The following is a 16327-nucleotide window of genomic DNA, read 5'->3' as shown; positions in this document are numbered from 1 at the left end:
TATGAGCCTCTAGTCGATGATAAATGGCCACACAACCCCCATTTTTTATGAAAATAGCCATGAGCGACCATTTTCAATAATACTAGAGGCTAACACCTACGGATTTTTGACCAAGAAATGGTATCCACCAGAAATCCAAGAATGTGATCTATGGCCAGGAAACATATGTGGGGTGAGGTGTATGAGCCTCTGGTCGATGATCAATGGCCACACAACCCCCATTTTTGTCGAAAATAGCCATGAACGACCATTTTCAATAATACTGAAGGCTAACACCTACGGATTTTTGACCAAGAAATGGTCTCCCCCAAAAATCCAAGAATGTGATCTACGACAAGGAAACATATGTGGGGTGAGGTGTATGAGCCTCTGGTCGACGATCAATGGCCACACAACCCTAATTTTTGTCGAAAATAGCCATGAACGACCATTTTCAATGACACTGAAGGCTAACACCTACGGATTTTTGACCATGAAATGGTCTCCACCATAAATCCAAGAATGTGATCTATGGCAAGGAAACATATGTGTAGTGAGGTGTATGAGCCTCTGGTCCAATATCAATGGACACACAACCCCCATTTTTGTCGAAAATAGCCATGAACGACCATTTTCAATAGTTCCGAAGGCTAACACATTCGGATTTTTGACCAAGAAATGGTCTCCACTAGAAATCAAAGAATGTGATCTATGGCAAGGAAAAATAGGTGGGGTGAGGTGAACGAGCCTTTGGTCGATGATCAATGGCCACACAACCCCCATTTTTGTCGAAAATAGCCATGAATGACCATTTTCAATAATACCGAAGGCTAACACGTACGGATTTTTGACCAAGAAATCGTCTCCACCAGATTTCCAAGAATGTTTTCTATGGCAAGGAAACATATGTGGGGTGAGGTGTATGAGCCTCTGGTCGATGATAAATGGCCACACAACCCCCATTTCAGTCGAAAATAGCCATGAACGACCATTTTCAATAATACCGAAGGCTAACACCAACAGATTTTTGACCAAGAAATGGTCTCCACCAGAAATCCAAGAATGTGATCTATGGCAAGAAAACATATGTGGGGTGAAGTGTACAAGCCTCTGGTCGATGATCAATGGCCACACAACCCCCATTTTTGTCGAAAATAGCCATGAACGACCATTTTCAATGACACTGAAGGCTAACACCTATGGATTTTTGACCAAGAAATGGTCTCCACCATAAATCCAAGAATTTGATATACGGCAAGGAAACATATGTGTAGTGAGGTGTATGAGCCTCTGGTCGAAGATCAATGGCCACACAACCCCCATTTTTGTCGAAAATAGCCATGAATGACCATTTTCAAAAATACCGAAGGCTAACACGTACGAATTTTTGACCAATAAATGGTCTCCACCAGAAATCCAAGAATGTGATCTATGGCAAGGAAACATATGTTGGGCGAGGTGTACGAGCCTCTGGTCGATGATAAATGGCCACACAACCCCCATTTTTGATGAAAATAGCCATGAACGACCATTTTCAATAATACCAGAGGCTAACACCTACGGATTTTTTACCAAGAAATGGTCACCACCATAAATCCAAGAATGTGATCTATGACAAGGAAACATATGTGGGGTGAGGTGTATGAGCCTCTGGTCGATGATAAATGGCCACACAACCCCCATTTTTGTCGAAAATAGCCATGAACGACCATTTTCAATGACACTGAACGCTAACACCTACGGATTTTTGACCAAGAAATGGTCTCCACCATAAATCCAAGAATGTGATCTATGGAAAGGAAACATGTGTAGTGAGGTGTATGAGCCTTTGATCGAATATCAATGGCCACACAACCCCCATTTTTGTCGAAAATAGCCATGAACGACCATTTTCAATAGTACCGAAGGCCAAAACATTCAGATTTTTGACCAAGAAATAGTATCCACCAGAAATCAAAGAATGTGATCTATGGCAAGGAAACATATGTGGGGTGAGGTTTACGAGCCTCTGGTCGATGATTAATGGCCACACAACCCCCATTTTTGTCAAAAACAGCCATGAATGACCATTTTCAATAATACTAAAGGCTAACACGTACAGATTTTTGACCAATAAATGGTCTCCACCAGAAATCCAAGAATGTGATCTATGGCAAGGAAACATATTTGGGGTGAGGTGTACGAGCCTCTGGTCGATGATAAATGGCCACACAACCCCCATTTTAGTCGAAAATAGCCATGAATGACCATTTTCAATAATACCGAAGGCTAACACCAACGGATTTTTGACTAAGAAATGGTCTCCACCAGAAATCCAAGAATGTGATCTATGGCAAGAAAACCTATGTGGGGTGAGGTGTACGAGCCTCTGGTCGATGATAAATGGCCACACAACCCCCATTTTTGTCGAAAATAGCCATGAACGACCATTTTCAATGACACTGAAGGCTAACAACTAAAGATTTTTGACCAAGAAATGGTCTCCACCATAAATCCAAGAATGTGATCTATGGCAAGGAAACATATGTGTAGTGAGGTGTATGAGCCTCTGGTCAAAGATCAATGGCCACACAACCCCCATTTTTGTCGAAAATAGCCATGAATGACAATTTTCAATAATACCGAAGGCTAACACATTCGGATTTTCGCCCAAGAAATGGTCTCCACTAGAAATCCAAGAATGTGATCTATGGCAAGGAAACATATGTGGGGTGAGGTGTACGAGCCTCTGGTCAAAGATCAATGGCCACACAACCCCCATTTTGTCGAAAATAGCCATGAACGATCATTTTCAATAATACTGAAGGCTAACACGTACGAATTTTTGACCAAGAAATGGTCTCCACCAGAAATCCAAGAATGTGATCTATAGCAAGGAAACATATGTGGGGTGAGGTGTACGAGCCTCTGGTCGATGATAAATGGCCACACAACCCCCATTTTTGATGAAAATAGCCATGAACGACCATTTTCAATAATACCGAAGGCTAACACCTACGGATTTTTGACCAAGAAATGGTCTCCACCAGAAATCCAAGAATGTGATCTATGGAAAGGAAACATATGTGGGGTGAGGTGTATGAGCCTCTGGTCGGAATTATTGAAAATGGTCGTTCATCGCTATTTTCGACAAAAATGGGGGTTGTGTGGCCATTGATCATCGACCAGAGGCTCCTACACCTCACCCCACATATGTTTTCTTGCCATATATCACCTTCTTGGATTTCCAGTGGAGACCGTTTCTTGGTCAAAAATCCGTAGGTGTTAGCCTTCGGTATTATTGAAAATGGTCGTTCATGGCTATTTTCGACAAAAATGGGGGTTGTGTGGCCATTGATCATCGACCAGAGGCTCGTACACCTCACCCCACATATGTTTCATTGCCATAGATCACATTCTTGGATTTCTGGTGGAGACCATTTCTTGGGCAAAAATCTGAATGTGTTAGCCTTCGGTATTATTGAAAATGGTCATTCATGGCGATTTTCGACAAAAAATGGGTGTTGTGTGGCCATTGATCTTTGACCAGAGGCTCATACACCTCACTACACATATGTTTCCTTGCCATAGATCACATTCTTGGATTTATGGTGGAGACCATTTCTTCGTCAAAATTCCGTAGGTGTTAGCCTTCAGTGTCATTGAAAATGGTCGTTCATGGCTATTTTCCACAAAAATGGGGGTTGTGTGGCCATTAATCATCGACCAGAGGCTCGTACACCTCACCCCACATATGTTTCCTTGCCATATATCACATTCTCGGATTTGTGGTGGAGACCATTTCTTGGTCAAAAATCCATACGTGTTAGCCTTCTGTATTATTGAATATGGTCGTTGATCGCTATTTTCGACAAAAAATGGGCGTTGTGTGGCCATTGATCAACGACCAGAGGCCCACACACCTCACCCCACATATGTTTCCTTGCCATAGATCACATTCTTGGACTTATGGTGGAGACCATTTCTTGGTCAAAAATCCATAGGTGTTACCCTTCAGTGTCATTGAAAATGGTCGTTCATGGCTATTTTCGACAAAAATGGGGGTTATGTGGCCATTGATCATCGACCAAAGGCTCGTACACCTCACCCCACATATGTTTCCTTACCATAGATCACATTTTGGATTTCTGGTGGAGACCATTTCTTGGTCAAAAATCCGTAGGTGTTAGCCTTTGGTATTATTGAAAATGGTCGTTCATGGCTATTTTTGACAAAAATGGGGGTTCTTTGGCCATTGATCATCGACCAGAGGCTCATACACCTCACCCCACATATGTTTCCTTTCCATAGATCACATTCTTGGATTTCTGGTGGAGACCATTTCTTGGTCAAAAATTCGTACGTGTTAGCCTTCAGTATTATTGAAAATGATCGTTCATGGCTATTTTCGACAAAATGGGGGTTGTGTGGCCATTGATCATCGACCAGAGGCTCGTAGACCTCACCCCACATATGTTTCCTTGCCATAGATCACATTCTTGGATTTCTAGTGGAGACCATTTCTTGGGCAAAAATCCGAATGTGTTAGCCTTCGGTATTATTGAAAATTGTCATTCATGGCTATTTTCGACAAAAATGGGGGTTGTGTGGCCATTGATCTTTGTCGAGAGGCTCATACACCTCATTACACATATGTTTCCTTGCCATAGATCACATTCTTGGATTTATGGTGGAGACCATTTCTTGGTCAAAAATCCGTAGGTGTTAGCCTTCAGTGTCATTGAAAATGGTCGTTCATGGCTATTTCCGACAAAAATGGGGGTTGTGTGGCCATAGATCATCGACCAGAGGCTCGTACACTTCACCCCACATAGGTTTTCTTGCCATATATCACATTCTTGTATTTCTGGTGGAGACCATTTCTTAGTCAAAAATCCGTTGGTGTTAGCCTTCGGTATTATTGAAAATGGTCGTTCATGGCTATTTTCGACTAAAATGGGGGTTGTGTGGCCATTTATCATCGACCAGAGGCTCGTACACCTCACCCCACATATGTTTCCTTGCCATAGATCACATTCTTGGATTTCTTGTGGAGACCATTTATTGGTCAAAAATCTGTACGTGTTAGCCTTCAATATTATTGAAAATGGTCATTCATGGCTATTTTCGACAAAAATGGGGGTTGTGTGGCCATTGATCATCGACCAAAGGCTCGTAAACCTCACCCCACATATGTTTCCTTGCCATAGATCACATTCTTTGATTTCTGGTGGAGACCATTTCTTGGTCAAAAATCTGAATGTTTTAGCCTTCGGTACTATTGAAAATGGTCGTTCATGGCTATTTTCGACAAAAATGGGGGTTGTGTGGCCATTGATATTCGACCAAAGGCTCATACACCTCACTACACATGTTTCCTTTCCATAGATCACATTCTTGGATTTATGGTGGAGACCATTTCTTGGTCAAAAATCCGTAGGTGTTAGCGTTCAGTGTCATTGAAAATGGTCGTTCATGGCTATTTTCGACAAAAAATGGGGTTTGTGTGGCCATTGATCATCGACCAGAGGCTTGTACACTTCACCCCACATATGTTTTCTTGCCATAGATCACATTCTTGGATTTCTGGTGGGGACCATTTCTTGGTCAAAAATCCGTTGGTGTTAGCCTTCGGTATTATTGAAAATGGACGTTCATGGCTATTTTCGACAAAATATGGGTTGTGTGGCCATTTATCATCGACCAGAGGCTCATACACCTCAACCCACATATGTTTCCTTGCCATAGATCACATTCTTGGATTTCTGGTGGAGACCATTTCTTGGTAAAAAATCCGTAGGTGTTAGCCTCTGGTATTATTGAAAATGGTCGTTCATGGCTATTTTCATCAAAAATGGGGGTTGTGTGGCCATTTATCATCGACCAGAGGCTCGTATACCTCACCCCACATATGTTTCCTTGCCAAAGATCACATTCTTGGATTTCTGGTGGAGACCATTTCTTGGTTAAAAATTTGTACGTGTTAGCCTTCGGTATTATTGAAAATGGTCGTTCATGGCTATTTTTGACAAAAATGGGGGTTCTTTGGCCATTGATCATCGACCAGAGGCTCATACACCTCACCCCACATATGTTTCCTTTCCATAGATCACATTCTTGGATTTCTGGTGGAGACCATTTCTTGGTCAAAAATCCGTAGGTGTTAGCCTTCGGTATTATTGAAAATGGTCGTTCATGGCTATTTTCATCAAAAATGGGGGTTGTGTCGCCATTTATCATCGACCAGAGGCTCGTACACCTCACCCCACATATGTTTCCTTTCTATAGATTACATTATTGGATTTCTGGTGGAGACCATTTCTTGGTCAAAAATTCGTACGTGTTAGCCTTCAGTATTATTGAAAATGATCGTTCATGGCTATTTTCGACAAAATGGGGGTTGTGTGGCCATTGATCATCGACCAGAGGCTCGTACACCTCACCCCACATATGTTTCCTTGCCATAGATCACATTCTTGGATTTATAGTGGAGACCATTTCTTGGGCAAAAATCCGAATGTGTTAGCCTTCGGTATTATTGAAAATTGTCGTTCATGGCTATTTTCGACAAAAATGGGGGTTGTGTGGCCATTGATCTTTGTCCAGAGGCTCATACACCTCACTACACATATGTTTCCTTGCCATAGATCACATTCTTGGATTTATGGTGGAGACCATTTCTTGGTCAAAAATCCGTAGGTGTTAGCCTTCAGTGTCATTGAAAATGGTCGTTCATGGCTAATTCCGACAAAAATGGGGGTTGTGTGGCCATAGATCATCGACCAGAGGCTCGTACATTTCACCCCACATAGGTTTTCTTGCCATATATCACATTCTTGTATTTCTGGTGGAGACCATTTCTTAGTCAAAAATCCGTTGGTGTTAGCCTTCGGTATTATTGAAAATGGTCGTTCATGGCTATTTTCGACTAAAATGGGGGTTGTGTGGCCATTTATCATCGACCAGAGGCTCGTACACCTCACCCCACATATGTTTCCTTGCCATAGATCACATTCTTGGATTTATTGTGGAGACCATTTATTGGTCAAAAATCTGTACGTGTTAGCCTTCAGTATTATTGAAAATGGTCGTTCATGGCTATTTTCATCAAAAATGGGGGTTGTGTGGCCATTTATCATCGACCAGAGGCTCGTATACCTCACCCCACATATGTTTCCTTGCCAAATATCACATTCTTGAATTTCTGGTGGAGACCATTTCTTGGTTAAAAATTCGTACGTGTTAGCCTTCGGTATTATTGAAATTGGTCGTTCATGGCTATTTTTGACAAAAATGGGGGTTCTTTGGCCATTGATCATCGACCAGAGGCTCATACACCTCACCCCACATATGTTTCCTTTCCATATATCACATTCTTGGATTTCTGGTGGAGACCATTTCTTGGTCAAAAATCCGTAGGTGTTAGCCTTCGGTATTATTGAAAATGGTCGTTCATGGCTATTTTCATCAAAAATGGGGGTTGTGTCGCCATTTATCATCGACCAGAGGCTCGTACACCTCACCCCACATATGTTTCCTTGCTATAGATCACATTCTTGGATTTCTGGTGGAGACCATTTCTTGGTCAAAAATTCGTACGTGTTAGCCTTCAGTATTATTGAAAATGGTCGTTCATGGCTATTTTCGACAAAATGGGGGTTGTGTGGCCATTGATCATCGACCAGAGGCTCGTACACCTCACCCCACATATGTTTCCTTGCCATAGATCACATTCTTGGATTTATAGTGGAGACCATTTCTTGGGCAAAAATCCGAATGTGTTAGCCTTCGGTATTATTGAAAATTGTCGTTCATGGCTATTTTCGACAAAAATGGGGGTTGTGTGGCCATTGATCTTTGTCCAGAGGCTCATACACCTCACTACACATATGTTTCCTTGCCATAGATCACATTCTTGGATTTATGGTGGAGACCAATTCTTGGTCAAAAATCCGTAGGTGTTAGCCTTCAGTGTCATTGAAAATGGTCGTTCATGGCTAATTCCGACAAAAATGGGGGTTGTGTGGCCATAGATCATCGACCAGAGGCTCGTACACTTCACCCCACATAGGTTTTCTTGCCATATATCACATTCTTGTATTTCTGGTGGAGACCATTTCTTAGTCAAAAATCCGTTGGTGTTAGTCTTCGGTATTATTGAAAATGGTCATTCATGGCTATTTTCGACTAAAATGGGGGTTGTGTGGCCATTTATCATCGACCAGAGGCTCGTACACCTCACCCCACATATGTTTCCTTGCCATAGATCACATTCTTGGATTTCTTGTGGAGACCATTTATTGGTCAAAAATCTGTATGTGTTAGCCTTCAGTATTATTGAAAATGGTCATTCATGGCTATTTCCGACAAAAATGGGGGTTGTGTGGCCATTGATCATCGACCAAAGGCTCGTAAACCTCACCCCACATATGTTTCCTTGCCATAGATCACATTCTTTGATTTCTGGTGGAGACCATTTCTTGGTCAAAAATCTGAATGTTTTAGCCTTCGGTACTATTGAAAATGGTCGTTCATGGCTATTTTCGACAAAAATGGGGGTTGTGTGGCCATTGATATTCGACCAGAGGCTCATACACCTCACTACACATGTTTCCTTTCCATAGATCACATTCTTGGATTTATGGTGGAGACCATTTCTTGGTCAAAAATCCGTAGGTGTTAGCGTTCAGTGTCATTGAAAATGGTCGTTCATGGCTATTTTCGACAAAAAATGGGGTTTGTGTGGCCATTGATCATCGACCAGAGGCTTGTACACTTCACCCCACATATGTTTTCTTGCCATAGATCACATTCTTGGATTTCTGGTGGGGACCATTTCTTGGTCAAAAATCCGTTGGTGTTAGCCTTCGGTATTATTGAAAATGGACGTTCATGGCTATTTTCGACAAAATATGGGTTGTGTGGCCATTTATCATCGACCAGAGGCTCATACACCTCAACCCACATATGTTTCCTTGCCATAGATCACATTCTTGGATTTCTGGTGGAGACCATTTCTTGGTAAAAAATCCGTAGGTGTTAGCCTCTGGTATTATTGAAAATGGTCGTTCATGGCTATTTTCATCAAAAATGGGGGTTGTGTGGCCATTTATCATCGACCAGAGGCTCGTATACCTCACCCCACATATGTTTCCTTGCCAAAGATCACATTCTTGGATTTCTGGTGGAGACCATTTCTTGGTTAAAAATTCGTACGTGTTAGCCTTCGGTATTATTGAAAATGGTCGTTCATGGCTATTTTTGATAAAAATGGGGGTTCTTTGGCCATTGATCATCGACCAGAGGCTCATACACCTCACCCCACATATTTTTCCTTTCCATAGATCACATTCTTGGATTTCTGGTGGAGACCATTTCTTGGTCAAAAATCCATAGGTGTTAGCCTTCGGTATTATTGAAAATGGTCGTTCATGGCTATTTTCATCAAAAATGGGGGTTATGTCGCCATTTATCATCGACCAGAGGCTCGTACACCTCACCCCACATATGTTTCCTTTCTATAGATTACATTATTGGATTTCTGGTGGAGACCATTTCTTGGTCAAAAATTCGTACGTGTTAGCCTTCAGTATTATTGAAAATGATCGTTCATGGCTATTTTCGACAAAATGGGGGTTGTGTGGCCATTGATCATCGACCAGAGGCTCGTACACCTCACCCCACATATGTTTCCTTGCCATAGATCACATTCTTGGATTTATAGTGGAGACCATTTCTTGGGCAAAAATCCGAATGTGTTAGCCTTCGGTATTATTGAAAATTGTCGTTCATGGCTATTTTCGACAAAAATGGGGGTTGTGTGGCCATTGATCTTTGTCCAGAGGCTCATACACCTCACTACACATATGTTTCCTTGCCATAGATCACATTCTTGGATTTATGGTGGAGACCATTTCTTGGTCAAAAATCCGTAGGTGTTAGCCTTCAGTGTCATTGAAAATGGTCGTTCATGGCTAATTCCGACAAAAATGGGGGTTGTGTGGCCATAGATCATCGACCAGAGGCTCGTACATTTCGCCCCACATAGGTTTTCTTGCCATATATCACATTCTTGTATTTCTGGTGGAGACCATTTCTTAGTCAAAAATCCGTTGGTGTTAGCCTTCGGTATTATTGAAAATGGTCGTTCATGGCTATTTTCGACTAAAATGGGGGTTGTGTGGCCATTTATCATCGACCAGAGGCTCGTACACCTCACCCCACATATGTTTCCTTGCCATAGATCACATTCTTGGATTTATTGTGGAGACCATTTATTGGTTAAAAATCTGTACGTGTTAGCCTTCAGTATTATTGAAAATGGTCGTTCATGGCTATTTTCATCAAAAATGGGGGTTGTGTGGCCATTTATCATCGACCAGAGGCTCGTATACCTCACCCCACATATGTTTCCTTGCCAAAGATCACATTCTTGAATTTCTGGTGGAGACCATTTCTTGGTTAAAAATTCGTACGTGTTAGCCTTCGGTATTATTGAAATTGGTCGTTCATGGCTATTTTTGACAAAAATGGGGGTTCTTTGGCCATTGATCATCGACTAGAGGCTCATACACCTCACCCCACATATGTTTCCTTTCCATAGATCACATTCTTGGATTTCTGGTGGAGACCATTTCTTGGTCAAAAATCCGTAGGTGTTAGCCTTCGGTATTATTGAAAATGGTCGTTCATGGCTATTTTCATCAAAAATGGGGGTTGTGTCGCCATTTATCATCGACCAGAGGCTCGTACACCTCACCCCACATATGTTTCCTTGCTATAGATCACATTCTTGGATTTCTGATGGAGACCATTTCTTGGTCAAAAATTCGTACGTGTTAGCCTTCAGTATTATTGAAAATGGTCGTTCAGGGCTATTTTCGACAAAATGGGGGTTGTGTGGCCATTGATCATCGACCCGAGGCTCGTACACCTCACCCCACATATGTTTCCTTGCCATAGATCACATTCTTGGATTTATAGTGGAGACCATTTCTTGGGCAAAAATCCGAATGTGTTAGCCTTCGGTATTATTGAAAATTGTCGTTCATGGCTATTTTCGACAAAAATGGGGGTTGTGTGGCCATTGATCTTTGTCTAGAGGCTCATACACCTCACTACACATATGTTTCCTTGCCATAGATCACATTCTTGGATTTATGGTGGAGACCAATTCTTGGTCAAAAATCCGTAGGTGTTAGCCTTCAGTGTCATTGAAAATGGTCGTTCATGGCTAATTCCGACAAAAATGGGGGTTGTGTGGCCATAGATCATCGACCAGAGGCTCGTACACTTCACCCCACATAGGTTTTCTTGCCATATATCACATTCTTGTATTTCTGGTGGAGACCATTTCTTAGTCAAAAATCCGTTGGTGTTAGCCTTCGGTATTATTGAAAATGGTCGTTCATGGCTATTTTCGACTAAAATGGGGGTTGTGTGGCCATTTATCATCGACCAGAGGCTCGTACACCTCACCCCACATATGTTTCCTTGCCATAGATCACATTCTTGGATTTCTTGTGGAGACCATTTATTGGTCAAAAATCTGTACGTGTTAGCCTTCAGTATTATTGAAAATGGTCATTCATGGCTATTTCCGACAAAAATGGGGGTTGTGTGGCCATTGATCATCGACCAAAGGCTCGTAAACCTCACCCCACATATGTTTCCTTGCCATAGATCACATTCTTTGATTTATGGTGGAGACCATTTCTTGGTCAAAAATCTGAATGTTTTAGCCTTCGGTACTATTGAAAATGGTCGTTCATGGCTATTTTCGACAAAAATGGGGGTTGTGTGGCCATTGATATTCGACCAGAGGCTCATACACCTCACTACACATGTTTCCTTTCCATAGATCACATTCTTGGATTTACGGTGGAGACCATTTCTTGGTCAAAAATCCGTAGGTGTTAGCGTTCAGTGTCATTGAAAATGGTCGTTCATGGCTATTTTCGACAAAAAATGGGGTTTGTGTGGCCATTGATCATCGACCAGAGGCTTGTACACTTCACCCCACATATGTTTTCTTGCCATAGATCACATTCTTGGATTTCTGGTGGGGACCATTTCTTGGTCAAAAATCCGTTGGTGTTAGCCTTCGGTATTATTGAAAATGGACGTTCATGGCTATTTTCGACAAAATATGGGTTGTGTGGCCATTTATCATCGACCAGAGGCTCATACACCTCAACCCACATATGTTTCCTTGCCATAGATCACATTCTTGGATTTCTGGTGGAGACCATTTCTTGGTAAAAAATCCTTAGGTGTTAGCCTCTGGTATTATTGAAAATGGTCGTTCATGGCTATTTTCATCAAAAATGGGGGTTGTGTGGCCATTTATCATCGACCAGAGGCTCGTATACCTCACCCCACATATGTTTCCTTGCCAAAGATCACATTCTTGGATTTCTGGTGGAGACCATTTATTGGTTAAAAATTCGTACGTGTTAGCCTTCGGTATTATTGAAAATGGTCGTTCATGGCTATTTTTGATAAAAATGGGGGTTCTTTGGCCATTGATCATCGACCAGAGGCTCATACACCTCACCCCACATATTTTTCCTTTCCATAGATCACATTCTTGGATTTCTGGTGGAGACCATTTCTTGGTCAAAAATCCATAGGTGTTAGCCTTCGGTATTATTGAAAATGGTCGTTCATGGCTATTTTCATCAAAAATGGGGGTTGTGTCGCCATTTATCATCGACCAGAGGCTCGTACACCTCACCCCACATATGTTTCCTTTCTATAGATTACATTATTGGATTTCTGGTGGAGACCATTTCTTGGTCAAAAATTCGTACGTGTTAGCCTTCAGTATTATTGAAAATGATCGTTCATGGCTATTTTCGACAAAATGGGGGTTGTGTGGCCATTGATCATCGACCAGAGGCTCGTACACCTCACCCCACATATGTTTCCTTGCCATAGATCACATTCTTGGATTTATAGTGGAGACCATTTCTTGGGCAAAAATCCGAATGTGTTAGCCTTCGGTATTATTGAAAATTGTCGTTCATGGCTATTTTCGACAAAAATGGGGGTTGTGTGGCCATTGATCTTTGTCCAGAGGCTCATACACCTCACTACACATATGTTTCCTTGCCATAGATCACATTCTTGGATTTATGGTGGAGACCATTTCTTGATCAAAAATCCGTAGGTGTTAGCCTTCAGTGTCATTGAAAATGGTCGTTCATGGCTAATTCCGACAAAAATGGGGGTTGTGTGGCCATAGATCATCGACCAGAGGCTCATACATTTCGCCCCACATAGGTTTTCTTGCCATATATCACATTCTTGTATTTCTGGTGGAGACCATTTCTTAGTCAAAAATCCGTTGGTGTTAGCCTTCGGTATTATTGAAAATGGTCGTTCATGGCTATTTTCGACTAAAATGGGGGTTGTGTGGCCATTTATCATCGACCAGAGGCTCGTACACCTCACCCCACATATGTTTCCTTGCCATAGATCACATTCTTGGATTTATTGTGGAGACCATTTATTGGTTAAAAATCTGTACGTGTTAGCCTTCAGTATTATTGAAAATGGTCGTTCATGGCTATTTTCATCAAAAATGGGGGTTGTGTGGCCATTTATCATCGACCAGAGGCTCGTATACCTCACCCCACATATGTTTCCTTGCCAAAGATCACATTCTTGAATTTCTGGTGGAGACCATTTCTTGGTTAAAAATTCGTACGTGTTAACCTTCGGTATTATTGAAATTGGTCGTTCATGGCTATTTTTGACAAAAATGGGGGTTCTTTGGCCATTGATCATCGACTAGAGGCTCATACACCTCACCCCACATATGTTTCCTTTCCATAGATCACATTCTTGGATTTCTGGTGGAGACCATTTCTTGGTCAAAAATCCGTAGGTGTTAGCCTTCGGTATTATTGAAAATGGTCGTTCATGGCTATTTTCATCAAAAATGGGGGTTGTGTCGCCATTTATCATCGACCAGAGGCTCGTACACCTCACCCCACATATGTTTCCTTGCTATAGATCACATTCTTGGATTTCTGGTGGAGACCATTTCTTGGTCAAAAATTCGTACGTGTTAGCCTTCATTATTATTGAAAATGGTCGTTCAGGGCTATTTTCGACAAAATGGGGGTTGTGTGGCCATTGATCATCGACCCGAGGCTCGTACACCTCACCCCACATATGTTTCCTTGCCATAGATCACATTCTTGGATTTATAGTGGAGACCATTTCTTGGGCAAAAATCCGAATGTGTTAGCCTTCGGTATTATTGAAAATTGTCGTTCATGGCTATTTTCGACAAAAATGGGGGTTGTGTGGCCATTGATCTTTGTCCAGAGGCTCATACACCTCACTACACATATGTTTCCTTGCCATAGATCACATTCTTGGATTTATGGTGGAGACCAATTCTTGGTCAAAAATCCGTAGGTGTTAGCCTTCAGTGTCATTGAAAATGGTCGTTCATGGCTAATTCCGACAAAAATGGGGGTTGTGTGGCCATAGATCATCGACCAGAGGCTCGTACACTTCACCCCACATAGGTTTTCTTGCCATATATCACATTCTTGTATTTCTGGTGGAGACCATTTCTTAGTCAAAAATCCGTTGGTGTTAGCCTTCGGTATTATTGAAAATGGTCGTTCATGGCTATTTTCGACTAAAATGGGGGTTGTGTGGCCATTTATCATCGACCAGAGGCTCGTACACCTCACCCCACATATGTTTCCTTGCCATAGATCACATTCTTGGATTTCTTGTGGAGACCATTTATTGGTCAAAAATCTGTACGTGTTAGCCTTCAGTATTATTGAAAATGGTCATTCATGGCTATTTCCGACAAAAATGGGGGTTGTGTGGCCATTGATCATCGACCAAAGGCTCGTAAACCTCACCCCACATATGTTTCCTTGCCATAGATCACATTCTTTGATTTCTGGTGGAGACCATTTCTTGGTCAAAAATCTGAATGTTTTAGCCTTCGGTACTATTGAAAATGGTCGTTCATGGCTATTTTCGACAAAAATGGGGGTTGTGTGGCCATTGATATTCGACCAGAGGCTCATACACCTCACTACACATGTTTCCGTTCCATAGATCACATTCTTGGATTTATGGTGGAGACCATTTCTTGGTCAAAAATCCGTAGGTGTTAGCGTTCAGTGTCATTGAAAATGGTCGTTCATGGCTATTTTCGACAAAAAATGGGGTTTATGTGGCCATTGATCATCGACCAGAGGCTTGTACACTTCACCCCACATATGTTTTCTTGCCATAGATCACATTCTTGGATTTCTGGTGGGGACCATTTCTTGGTCAAAAATCCGTTGGTGTTAGCCTTCGGTATTATTGAAAATGGACGTTCATGGCTATTTTCGACAAAATATGGGTTGTGTGGCCATTTATCATCGACCAGAGGCTCGTACACCTCAACCCACATATGTTTCCTTGCCATAGATCACATTCTTGGATTTCTGGTGGAGACCATTTCTTGGTAAAAAATCCGTAGGTGTTAGCCTCTGGTATTATTGAAAATGGTCGTTCATGGCTATTTTTATCAAAAATGGGGGTTGTGTTGCCATTTATCATCGACCAGAGGCTCGTATACCTCACCCCACATATGTTTCCTTGCCAAAGATCACATTCTTGGATTTCTGGTGGAGACCATTTCTTGGTTAAAAATTCGTACGTGTTAGCCTTCGGTATTATTGAAAATGGTCGTTCATGGCTATTTTTGACAAAAATGGGGGTTCTTTGGCCATTGATCATCGACCAGAGGCTCATACACCTCACCCCACATATGTTTCCTTTCCATAGATCACATTCTTGGATTTCTGGTGGAGAGCATTTCTTGGTCAAAAATCCGTAGGTGTTAGCCTTCGGTATTATTGAAAATGGTCGTTCATGGCTATTTTCATCAAAAATGGGGGTTGTGTCGCCATTTATCATCGACCAGAGGCTCGTACACCTCACCCCACATATGTTTCCTTGCTATAGATCACATTCTTGGATTTCTGGTGGAGACCATTTCTTGGTCAAAAATTCGTACGTGTTAGCCTTCAGTATTATTGAAAATGATCGTTCATGGCTATTTTCGACAAAATGGGGGTTGTGTGGCCATTGATCATCGACCAGAGGCTCGTACACCTCACCCCACATATGTTTCCTTGCCATAGATCACATTCTTGGATTTATAGTGGAAACCATTTCTTGGGCAAAAATCCGAATGTGTTAGCCTTCGGTATTATTGAAAATTGTCGTTCATGGCTATTTTCGACAAAAATGGGGGTTGTGTGGCCATTGATCTTTGTCCAGAGGCTCATACACCTCACTACACATATGTTTCCTTGCCATAGGTCACATTCTTGGA

This window comes from Zea mays, chromosome 8 (genome assembly GCF_902167145.1).
Source record: "Zea mays cultivar B73 chromosome 8, Zm-B73-REFERENCE-NAM-5.0, whole genome shotgun sequence".
Taxonomy (NCBI): domain Eukaryota; kingdom Viridiplantae; phylum Streptophyta; class Magnoliopsida; order Poales; family Poaceae; genus Zea; species Zea mays.
The sequence above is the reverse complement of the archived record's forward strand: the minus strand, read 5'-3'. Positions refer to the sequence as shown.